This window comes from Lucilia sericata, unplaced genomic scaffold, assembly GCF_015586225.1.
Source record: "Lucilia sericata isolate MDLA Ls3-8-SP2 unplaced genomic scaffold, ASM1558622v1 Contig000185F_arrow, whole genome shotgun sequence".
In the NCBI taxonomy this organism is placed as follows: domain Eukaryota; kingdom Metazoa; phylum Arthropoda; class Insecta; order Diptera; family Calliphoridae; genus Lucilia; species Lucilia sericata.
The window spans coordinates 435,994-449,669 of record NW_023994213.1 but is presented as its reverse complement, the minus strand read 5'-3'; the positions used below and the strand labels follow the sequence as shown (position 1 = coordinate 449,669).

General features: G+C 27.5%; 1 protein-coding gene across 1 annotated transcript in view; it reads left to right on the top strand.

Moving 5' to 3' along the window:
- LOC119601678 (protein pellino) overlaps window positions 1-13,676 on the top strand; it is a 47,733-nt gene that overhangs the window by 1,817 nt on the left and 32,240 nt on the right. The window lies entirely within an intron of this gene.

Below are 13,676 nucleotides of genomic sequence, written 5' to 3'. Positions count from 1 at the left end.
CCAAAAGCAATGTGACAGAAAGTCCATGGATTACAAAGGGTCTATTTATCAAAAAAGGCTTAAATTAGCGAAGCCGGTATTCGAAATACCCCAGAGTTTAAAAACCCTGCGTGCGGCCGAAGGCCGGCTATCCAGGACACTTTTTAAAAGAAATCGAAAATGCAACATATCCCAAATTTAGGAGCAATTCTTTTCGGCATAAGTGTCCCCCTTTCCTAAATTCAAAACAAATTTTTCCATACATTTCTGTCTATACATTAATGTCCATGTACATTATGACATTTTAAAAAAGTGTGTCATAACGTCTATGGACATTGTGACACGCCGCCGCTGATTTTAGAAACAATATATTTTGATAGTAGATGTATTTTGTCCTTGTTGATCCACTAATGGATTTAGAAATCCAAGCTTTAAGGGCTTAAAAAAAAGTAAAAGCGTAAATTTATTAAAATAATATAAGAGTAAACGGGTAAAAACTGTAATTTGGTACTTTTTTGGGCATCATGTATCTTTAAAATCTGTGAACATAAATCTGAAATTTATACCTGATTAAAAAATTACGAATACAAGTTTGATGTTTTAGAAAAAATGGGACGTTTAAATGGTAAAAATAGTACTTATTTTGGTACTTTTTATAAAATATTTTTTTCTATATATTGACTTTATGGAACTCGGATTCCAAGCTATACTTATGACTAAATTCGGCTGGTAAGGGAATTTTAAGCAATTTTAAAACAATTATAAAGAATTTCTCTACATACAATTTTCACTTTTTATCTATTAAAAAGAAATACGCCGTAGATTATTTTTTTTGCAACAAAAACAAACACATAAAGATATAATTTTATAAATTATAATGCATTTATAACACTCATTAATTCTTAAATCGTAGTTTGAAAATAAAACTCACAAGATTTTCAAATCAGAAAACGTGCATGTTTTAAAAGTCATAGACCCTTGAGGAGTAAACGCAATTGTCTCGCTTGCTTGACACGCTCTAAATGTATAAATACGTAGAAAATAAAATACATATCAATAAAAATTGTGATAAATTATGACATGTGTATAAGTGCTTACTACGTATTTAACTAATTCTATTTTGAAATTATAATTTCGGGGCATGTAATGTTTAAATATAGACGATTGCAGTTATAATTTCTTTATTTCCTAAATTATCTCATGTCCTAAAATAAAACAAAACATAACAAAGGGGTGTTTGGTTATACAAAAAGAAGTTAAGAAAGTGTATTGAACTCTAATCATGTTAAACGATATCTAGTGATTGATCGTTTGATACCAGTTTGGCTGGCAGACTATAACTGGATTGCAATACATACTGACTGACTGGTATTTAGATAAAGGGAATTAAATGTCGTTTAACTTTCTTATAATTAGTTAAGCAATGAGAAAAACAACTGTTTTAAAAAAAAACAATTTAATTTTTTAATAATTGTAAATAAAATTTAAAACAGATTGTACTTTTCGACAATAAAGAGTCTCATTTTATATATTTTACTGTGAGTTTTTAGAAAATGTCATTGTTTATGTTTTTTGAAAAATTAGTAATGAAAATCTACAAATAATCTGTTTATGATTGCTATGAATCAATGTTCAATTTCATTTTTTCAATATATATTTCAACTTCCAAACATTTAATTGCTGAACTGTGTAGATTTTGTTTTTTGCTTTATTTGTTTATAAAAAAAATATTATTTATTTTATATTCATTTTTGTTTATTTGTTTAGTAAAAAATTGTTGGTTTTTTAAGGAAATTATTTTAATTTGTTTACTTAAATTTAAGTAGATTTATTAAGATTTTTTATTTACTTTCAAGCAGTGTGAATTTAAAATTAAAAAATATAAATCACAATTAATCGAAAAGTTTTTTAATTTTATAAGCAAAATAAAAAGGCAATATCTTTTTTGCTTGCTTTGTATAAAGATATCAAAGGTTTTTGTTTAAATGCTCAAAATTCCTCTTATAAAGCTTTAATAACATCAATCATTTGTGAATATGAAGACAGTCAATGTTCTACAAAAGTCATAGATAGCTAATTGATTTTTCATTAAATTGTCTTCGAAGAGAATAAATTGTTAACTTACATCATATATTGCATGTATCTGTCAAAAAAATATAACAAATCCTACAAACTTAACTAACAAACTCAGCACCTCTGTGATTATAACGTCATAGCTGTTCATTTGTTCTAATGATAAAATCACATACATATACCATAAAAAATAGTTTATGAGAAGTAGAGGGATTTCTACTCTTTCACTTCATTTCGGTTTCCACCTGTGACTAAATTATGAACAATATTTTTGTAGTTAAAGCAACAACTACAAAAATTAAGTTTATACACGCAGATAATTAAATTATTTATGAGAAAATCAAAAAAGAAAGAAACTAAAAATAGCAGAAAGAGTACAGAAATCAGTTAAACTGGGAAGTTATAAATAAAATTACTTTTTTAATTCTCTAATTGAAATTTTGTATTTATTCCCAAATTCTATTGGATTAACTTTCTAGTAATCTTTCATAGTACTTTATTATTTATTGAAATTAAAACTAAGCTTTCAATTTTTAATAATTTTCATTCTATTTTTATTCCTATTTATCTATTTCAAACTTTTCTTAAAATAATTTTGTTGTTGTTAGCATTTTTATACACATTTTATAAAATGATTCCCTCCTCGAAGCAAATGTTTTTGGCATTTGTGTTTCATCTCCATTTTTAAGTATTTTTATTTAAAATTTTGTAAAAACCCAGTAGTTCTAGAAGCTTTTTTCATTTTATTGTAAAGTTTTTAACTGGCAATAGAAATAGCTAATTGGCTAAAAAACTACAACCACACTTTGCAATACTGAGACTTCAATAGATTACTGGATGATGTTAAAGAGACATTTAAATTTCTTTCAGCATTACAAACATCAAATACAACATCTGAACTGAAAATTCAATATAAAGACCATCTAGTAAAATGGATACATTGACTTCTGTTAAATCTGCTGGTACGCGCATGCGTTTTACAATTGTAATAACAAATATAAAAAGACTGGCTAAAGCAAATTATATGAATGCAACGATTTTTCTCAATTTTCCAACAGTTTATGTTTTGATTAAAAATTTCTTTTGTATTTGATTCGCATAACCAAAAAAAAAAAGAAAACTTTATTATGAACTCTAAAAAGGGGGAGGAAGCGGTTTTACTAAAACACCTAAAACTTGGTCGCACTGTCATCAGTGTTCATTGAAGAAATAAAAACAAAAACAAAAAGTATATGTATAGTACTGTGAAAGAGGATATTTACGTTGAGAAATGTTTAGGTTTTTTTCTTCTACCATAAATTCCCACATTTACATCAAAATATATTTAGCAGTATTCTCACATACATTTGTAATTTTCAGGGTTGGAAACTTTAGTACTATTCAACTTTTTGGTATTGAAAAACATCGCTTTATTCCCAGTTCTTCTTCTATATTATAAACTTTAACTAAATAGACCATATACTTAGCAATAGATTAAGCTGAAATCTTCGAATGCACCTATTTTCTATTCAAGATTTTAATCTCTAATTATATTTTAAAATATATGACACTTTTTTCAGAATATCTCAATCACATTAAGTTTTCCAGATAAACCGACTTAGCCATATTTTAGACATTAACACTGTAATTGTTTTAAGTATTCTTCCTTTTTTGATATTCAAGATTGATTTGGATTCACCGCAGTTTATTCTTCGAGAAAAGTATGTTTCGGTCTCTGGGTTAAAGTTTTTTTTTGGATTATACCTATTATGTACAGATTTTAAAGATTGTATAAAAAAAGGACTTTTAAACCAAAAAGTACCCTTTTTCAGTAAAAGTTGTTACTATTTCGAAAGTTAAATTGTCCATGTCTGTTATAGAAATTTAAAAGTTTTACAATAATACCAGATTTTTCGATTTATTGGGTTTTTAAGAATTTTTGAATCGTGTAATAGGTATATTTTAAATATTGGTGTACCGAATGTATTACTTTTGTAGGGTACCCTTCCAAAACTTACTTTGACATATTAGTTGAACCTTCGATAAAGTAGCTGCCTAGGTCATACCTACTTCAAAAATTGTGTTCATCATTAATAAGTCGCATAAATACATACCTATAACGATAAAAACACAATTCTAAATTAGATTAATCTACAGAACTGTGAAGTTCGAGAAATTTGCTCAATTGTTCAAAAATGAACAAACTTGGCTTTAATATCGTTAAAAATAAACTTTTACAAATATGGGAAGAATTCGTAAATATTGGCAACACAAAATATCGCCCTCCGCATTTCAGCCACCTTTCCAACTAACATTCGCCCTTATAAAGCTGTATTTGTTGTTGTTGTTATTTGTGTTTATGTTTTGTGCTTTAAACTTTGTATGTATGTGTCTGTTGGTTTCTGATTATTGTTTTTGTTTTTTATAATTTCCTTTTTATATTACATTCGTTATTTTTGTCGGTTGTTTATTTTCATGTTTGTTTGTTGCACTTTTCCAGCTGGTTTTTCCAATTGCTTTTATTTCATGCTGTTGTTATTGTTTTCTTCACTTATTCCCTTGTACATATTTGTTGTTATTATTATTTGTTTTTGTTGCTGTGGTTGTTTTGAAGCAGCAATAACAAAAAAACCCTCTGGTGGTAGAAGGTATAATGTGTATAAAAGTCATGCTAACAGACACATACCCAAAGTATCTATAGAGGAGCCACAACATTCAGTCACTGACTGACTGGCACATTCCAATAAAACCGGTTGTTTGTTGCTGTTCTGTTTCTTGTGTATCAACCCAGTGAAAAAAGAGGGATGTAAACCATAAAAATTTCGTTTATCTTTTAGTTTTATTTAGCTTTTTTTCTCTTTATTTTAAAAACTTCGAATTTTTATTGGTTTTTTTTTTTCATTATTATTGTTATAGTCCAACAAGTAATTCTATCTATCATTGTCGTTCTGTCATTTTAATCATTAAATGTAATCCCTACTAGAACTACTGTTACTAGGTAGCTATCATGTTTGCTTCTTTCTAAAACCCTTAGATTTAGGTTTAATTACTATTTCGGTTTTTTTTTGCCATAGTTTCAAGTGCATATTTTTGATTACAACCATAGAGAAAGAAAAATATTGAAAAACTAAACCACCTTACTGACATACAATAAATCACTTTCATTACTAGCAGTAGTTTTTTTTCTGCTCCGACTCTGAGTAGGTACCTATTGTTTGTTTTTCTTTTTATTTTCAGAATATTCAAATTGTAGTTTTTTGTTATGATTTTTATTTGTTTTATTATGAATCTATTAGTTTAATATTGTTTTGTTTTTTTGTTTTATTTTTTTATTTATTAACGCTTTTTTCCTTTCGATTTTTATATATTGATTTGTGAGTTTGTTTTTATTAACTTTCACTTTAAGTTGTAAAAAATATATTCTGATTAGTAACCGTGTTATTGTGCGAAATACCTATGTATATTATTTATAAAACGAATAAATGCAACTAAATTTAGGACGTTTGTTATTCGAAATTTCGTAATATCCTCTTGATTGAAAATTTCTCTTTTGTTATTTTTATTTTTGCAAAATTTCAAAAATTTTTCAAATATGTACCTATAAGTAGGTACCTACTATTTAATTTAAATTTTTATTAAATTTAAAAGTACATTGGCTTCTTTATCGTTGTTGGTCGGTCCATGCTACATTTACAAAATGCGTACGAAGAAAGTTTTCTGTTATGCTGCTCTCAGCATGTTTTTTTTTGTCATTCTATAGAAACAACTAAATAATTTTCTTGCTTTTTTTCTTATATAGTTTTCACAAAGAAATGTGGCGACGTAGATTTTTTTCTGTTCCTTAAGATTCCAAGAATATAAATATATTTGTACATCCCAAAAACAAAAACAGAAAAATAAATAAACGGGATACAAATAGATATGAAAATATTTTAGATACGAACTTTTCAGCAGCAACAAATGTGCTTTTACTCTTGGTATTTGGCTACGAGTGCCGGATTAAGTGAAGTGTTTCAAATTTTTGTTGGATATTCATAAAAGTGTATTCTGTACTATAGATTATTCTATAACTAGTTGGGACAATATTCTAGACTATAGTCCAAACTATAGTCTATTCGATCGTCAAGAATATAGTGTAATCTATTCTCTAGGTTAGTGGTTAGTGTTCTAGTCTTGTAGACTGGAGGTGGTGTTTTCGATTCCCACCTGAGGCACTGTTTAAGGAGCGATAGAGGCCTAGGGGTATTTTTTTGGACTTGATGAATATATATATATATATATGTATATACATACTTCTTTCAAACTAATTAACTATATTCCAGATTATATTCTAGTGTTTAATAAGGACACTAGTCTAGTGGATAATCTGGACTATATCGTTTTCTATAGTTTGGGCTATATTCTAATCTATCTAGTCTAATCTGTAGTCTAGACTATAGTCTAGTGGATATTCTGGACTATAGTCTAACCAATAGTCTGGACTATAGCATAGTCCCTCGTTTACACTATAGTCCAATCAATAGTTTATATTCTGAACTATAGTTTATTGTATATTGTGAAATATATTCCTGACTATAGTCTGAACTATAATAGTCTTATCTATAGTCTAATCTATAGTGTAGGCTATAATCTACTCTGTAATCTGAACTATAGTGAAGTTTAAAGTCTCAACTATAGTCCAGACTGTATTTTTGTTTAAAGTTTTGACAATATTGTAGTGTAAAGATTTGACAATAGTCTTGTCTACACTAAACTCTAGAGTATTGGTTAGGGTATTCTTGGATTATAGTATAGCATATGGTCTAGACTAAAGCCATAGTATAATCTGGATTATAGTCCACATAGGTTCATTACAGGACATGATTCCCTTAGAATGTTATAGAAACTTTTTAGGCAATTATGCCCCCATGTAGGAGATCGTTTTTTACTTAGTTTCTTATATATTTTGCGTGCTAATTTTGTTGATTTGTTTGCTTTTGAAAATTGTGCAAATTAAATAAAGATAAGTGAAATAAGAGAGCAATGACTTTTCTCCAATTAGTGTTGCCAGTGCAACAAGTTTAAACCCCTTAAAGAAAAGTTCAATGTTATTTTTTGTTTCATCTCTTTGTTTTGGTAAAAAAAGTTTTGATTTCATTACTTCTAATGATTACAATGAACTGTGCGTTTCATATACGTATTTTAAGTTTAGTAGGATATTTACTTGGTTGTTTTATAATTTAATTTTTTTGTGACCAAACTGCAAACTCATACTATACGTCTACAATTTATTAAAAAAAAAACGTTCATGCCATCATTATACGCACTTTGATAGGACGGGCAGTCAACAGCAGACAAAGATATTAAAAATTGGAAAGGGAGGGGGTGTTAAAGCGAGATACAGGGTTGTGTATTAATTATAATAATAATTATAGTAATTATAATATACATACATTTTATTGTGGTTTAAAATATCAAGAAAGATGCGATAAAAATTTTTGAATTAAGCTTTCGTCTTAAGGTATTTCGTTTAATAATAATAAAACGCAATAGCTTCTAAATAAAGCGATTTTTGAATCGTAAGGATAACTAACTAAATGTGCAAAAAAACTATGTTGTGATTATCGCCATCCGTCCTTTGGAACTTTTTAGGACACTAATATACATAATTCTTAAGGCATTTTCTAGACTAATGTCGTTTTTTTGATTTATGCATATACCTCTCCTTAAATTATATTTTAATTATTAATTTAAATATAATATATAATAAAATATAACGTAGAAGGAAGGTGGGTGGGTGGAGTAACAATAGCTGTATTATATTTTTATAAATTTTATTACATATTGTGACTGCTATTGTTGTTGTGAATGTAGATGGATGGATCATTTGTTTAATTTTCTTTGTTGTGGTCTCGTACATAAATCGCTTACAGAAATTGTGACCTCACAATGCGCTGCTTAACTTTTCTTCCTCCACGAATTGAAAACAACAAAAACAACAACACGTAACCAGAAAGTGGATGAAAAAATGCCTGAATACAAAAATAGATAAAATAAGAAAACAAAACCATCATCATCGTCGTTCATGATTTTAATTAAATGTTTAGCCAGGGAGGCAGACATTCAACCATCCATCCATCCAACCAACTACCTAGTGGATCAGACGGACAGACATTCATCCAGTCAATTTGTCAGCCATGTGTTTTATTTGTGTGTACGATGAGTGCAAGTGAGTCGAGTTGAACTGGAATGAAATGAGTTGAATTGTGTTGTTGTGTTGAGTGTGCAAGTACGTGATCACATGCTCCAATTTGTTGTTGTTATTATTATTTGTTTTGTTTATATATATATTTTTTTTGATTTGTTTGTCTGTTGTTTGTTTACATTGTCATTAGATTAAAAAATAAAAAACAACAACAATAACAATAACAGCAGCAACCATAACAAATAATCACAGCAAACCAAAATAAAATTATAATCAGCAACACCAAATGTCAAAATGCAATGCTGCAGCAATATAGCAGCAACGACATTTAAACAGTGATGTCAATTTGTTTATAAAAACTTTAGAATTAGTTAGATGCCTTTGTAATGGATTCTCTTTTATATTTGTGTGAAAGATCAAAAATTTTCAGCAAAATTGTAACAAAAATTATCAATTTTTTGTGGTATTTTTTGTACATAAATCACTGGCCAATCGCTTAAATTTAAGAATATTTGAAAATATTTTTGTTGGAAAAAAAAATCACCAACTAGACATTACTGTTTTTAATACGTCTTAATTTCGTGTATTCAGTTTATTGTAAGTCTGATTACAGACTTTATGGTATTTTTTTCAAACTATATTTGAGATTACACAAAACAACAACAACAAAATGTTATAAAAAGGTACTTTGGGGTCAATGGAATAGGGCCATATTTAACATGCGGTTTTGTATTTATATCTTTAACTTTTTTGCAGTTTCTTTATAATCGCAATTGGAGTTTGCAGCTATTCTATTTATAGTATTACAGTGTGGGACAATAACTTAGAAATAAGAGAAAATTTAGTTTTTTAGTGTCTGAAAAAATAGGGTAAAGTTATTCAATTGTAATTACTGACCTAACAACATACCTTTCAATGACTACTACTAGTCTAATAAGGTCTTACAAATATGTAATGTGTTATATAAATACATTCTAATTCATTAGTCATTTTGCCAGTAGAGATATAGAAGATATTTACGTTTTTTCATGCGATTTACAAAGACTACTTTTTCTAATTACTTGTAATCGTTGGTGTAAGTACTTGCCTCCAATGACATAACTGTGATGAAATAATGACTTCAAATGAAAGTTTTTCCTGGATATTTTCAGGAATAAAAATAATTAAATATTCAAATTTCTAACAAGACTGAGGAGATTTTATCAACTAAAATTATCAATATTTAGGGGAGGGCTAATGTGTGTTGCTATTTTGTTAAACTAAACTGTAAAAGATTATAATATAAAACCCTCATATATAATTTATTCATGAATTGTTCCTAATATTTGCATGTATGGATGTATAGTGGGCTAATGACTTACTTAGTTTGCTTTTGCTTCTTCCTTTTCTTCTTCTTTTTTTTCATCGTCGATATGACAAACTTCCGGGAACTTTGTTTTATTGTATCCTTGTAACACTTACTACTTTTTTATTATAAATTTCTTGTTTATTTTTTCTACTTCTTTTTTTCTCCTTGCTAAACTAAAAGGAAGCAGACTATTGTATACACTTTAGTTATGTGGTTTTTTTAACCCTTATGCGGTTTAAATTTGTAAAAAAGAAGGATTTTTTTTGCATGTGATTTAAATTCTTTAACATACTTGTTTATGTGGGTGGTCTACATATTAAATATTGAAAATATAAAAATATTATAAATATATTCTTTTTACATTCTGTGAAAACATAAATAGCGTAGTTCCCTTTTAAAGAATAAAGATTTGTTATTAAAAAAATATTTTAAACAATATTTGAATTAAACACTTAAGTTTTAATTTTTTTGCCTTAAATCGTTAATAACCAAACACACACCAAGAAAAATCAATAAATGTCATGGCCCTGGAAGGGTTAAGTGTGTCAGTGTTTGTATGTGGCAAGTTTTAAAAATAGTGTATGAATATACAACTATTTCTACATGTTGTATGCATTTTTTCAAGAGCCACATTTTGTTGTTGTATTTTTGGCACTTCTACTGGTGCACTCTCTAGTAACATTTACAAAGTTTTAAACCAGAGAGGTATAAGACTACTAATGATGAAGATGGTGGTGATGACGACGACAATGATGATGATGAACCCATATGTATAGCCATAAAGAAGGCAAAATTCTATAAAGCTGTCAGTCTAATTGCCTGCCACCATTATCTTCATCATCATCATCATTACGACCATCATTTTTTTAGTTGGTAGGGTTTCATTGTGGTAATAGATCATGTGATTCAACCAGCCAACCAACAATTACAGTTTATTGCAAATGACTGTTTCAGTGTAAGGGCAATATATATATATATTTTTTTTCAACAAAATACTAATTAAATAAAAAACATTGCCATATATTTATTTACACACGTTCTATGTCTATCTGCTACCAGTATTTAGTACTACATGTTTTGTTTTTATAATACTTTGTTCTCTTTTTATACTTTTATCTTTTTTTTTAAGATTACATCTAAATCTATTTATCCTTTGAGCCAAATAAAATCCTCGCAAACCTTGATAAATGTCACCAAGAACACATTTCAATTTCAAGCTTTGTTGTGCAACAAACTAAACAAATTTATATTGATTGATTGAATAAAAAGAATTTTTATTGTCGTGGTTGGTTGGTTGAAAATCAAAACCTCAAGGCAAAAAGATTTAAAAAAAATCGTATTCTAACCGCACTTTCTCACACATGTAATTCATAAATATTTAACTCAATGAACCTAAGTGTTCTGCTACATATGACGAATATGACGAGAATTATAAATTGATCCTTTGACTATAGACTAGTCTAGACTATAGACTAGACTATAGACTAGACTATAGACTAGACTATAGACTAGACTATAGACTAGACTATAGACTAGACTATAGACTAGACTATAGACTAGACTATAGACTAGACTATAGACTAGACTATAGACTAGACTATAGACTAGACTATAGACTAGACTATAGACTAGACTATAGACCGAACTTCTATAAAACATTCTTTTTAACAGAAAACTACAAATATTTTGATTATTACTATTATCGAAGAAATATGCTTTAAATTAGAACTAGATTCTATTTTCCTCGAATTAGTTTCGGAGCTGTCTAATTCTATCCATATGGTAAGGTTATTATGTATACAAATTGTATTTTATTTCGTACCAACACATTTTCGTAAAATCACACGTTTTCTACATCACTCTCTGGATTGTATTGTTCTCTAGTGGTATGTTTTTATTGTTGTTTGTTGTTGTCTTTTATCGATTAAACAATAATATTGATGGCAAACAACAACAAAAACTAAAACCAGAAAAAAACTTTCACACGAAACACTTAAATATTGTCAATAATAATAATAATGATGAAAAAAATAGAAAAAATAAAATACAGAAACAAAATATTGTATGAGAAAAATAAATAAATACCAGCTCTAACTATAGCATTTAGTGATTTATTTGCTAAAATAAACTACGAAAAAACAAGTTAGTGACATTGTAAAGCAGCAACACACCGAGATCACTTCATACATAATTGTGGCTTTTTTTTCATAATCTCTGAATATTAAGCCGGTAAAATAGCGACCGACAATTTTGACGTTTAAGTTTTAGATTTTGCAGTAAAAACAAATTTACACCCAAACTTGATAAGTTGTAGTTGCAGTTGTTTTTGTTGCTTTTCCTAAACATGTTTTTTTTGTTGTTGTTCGTTGCTGTAATAATATTTGCTGCATTGAATACCAGATTTAGTGGGAATTTTTAATTGTTTTTTTTTTCTTTCAGTGTGTGTTTTATTTGTTTCATTTAAAATTTTTAAAATTTTCTTTCATTACGTTATTTTGTTCATTATTATTACACAATTATTGTCTACCGGTGCTTATATGTGATAATTATATGTCATTGTTTTGCTGCAGTTTTTTTTCAAATATAATTTGTTAGCTACATTTTATGACTGTGGCAGACAGTGAGACAGTTAGAGACTTGTTTGTTTTTTTTTCTGCAGGTTGCGCATGCGTTTGCATTTTTTAACATTGAAAATATGCAGAAAATTGCATGTTGTTGAAACAACTTTTGCTTTTCGAAAATATTTAATCATAAATGAGTTTGTTTACTTGCTGATAAAATGTTTATAATTTTAAAATTTTAGTTAACATTGAAATTTTATTAAACATTAGTTGGCTCATGATTATAGTTAATAGTGGAATTTCTAAAATCCAAGATGGACTTAAATTGTAGACATGAAAATGATCTCAAAATGGGATTTATGTAACTAAGGAATTTTTCCTCAAATTTAAAAAAGTTTTTACTTAAAAGAGTAGAGTTCTTAAACTATTCGAATCACAGTTATACTGCTATTCATTTTCGTTAGAAAATTTCACAACAATAGTTTAACTTCTCTAGATAATGTTTAATATAACAGTTTTATCATTAGAAAATTATGTGTATAACAGATTTTCTTTGACTTAAGCTGTATATAACAGATTTCTATAGAAAATTTAAAGTATAACAATTTTCTCTATATAAAATAACAGATTTTCTTTGAAAATGTTTGTGTATAACAGATTTACAGTAGAAAATTTTTCATATAACAGTTTTCTTTATAAAAAATTATCAGTATAAGAGTCTTCTCTATAAAACATTTTGTGTATAACTATATTTTCTATAGAATATTTTTTGTATAACAGTATTTAGTATTAAAATTTTGTGTATAACAGTTTCATCTATATAAAATTGTGCGTATAACAACAGTGTATTCCACTTTTTAAAAAATAGCTCAATTCTTCTTCTCCCAGTGTAATTCTAAAAACCGTGTTAAGATGTTGTTATTTGCTGTCATGTTTGTCATAATTGAACAATTTAATATAAAAAAAATTAAGATAAATGATTTTGCATATAAATTAGAAATAAATAATATATATGACTGTATCCATAAATATGTAAATTTGTTTATGATTTATCTTGTAATAGTGATAAATTTGTATGTAAATAACAAAACGAATACATACTTATAAAAACAAAAATAGAATTTGTTTAATATTTTCTTGTTGTTGTTGTCATTTGTTGTTGTGTTATTTGAAAAGTAGGCCAAATTTCCCACAATCTTTGAAAAAAAAACACATACAACAACCACACACTATCAAATTCATAGAGCAACAGTGTTGAGTTAATAGCAATTTTAATTGGTACCAAATTTTTTTTATAAAAAGTGCCAGAGAGCAGTTGATTTTTAAAATAATAATGCTGGTTTGTTGGTACCAAAGAAATCGGTGCCCATTTGTCCCTTTTATGCCAACACTGTTATAGACTTGAAATGTGATTTTTTAAATTTTTATTTACTGTTAGGTCTAACAACAAGAATGTGGGCAAAAACACACAAAAATAAAAAAAAACGATTTCCTCTTAATTTTTACAAAAAATTTGTTTAGCAAAAAATATTGATTGAGTTGAATACAAACG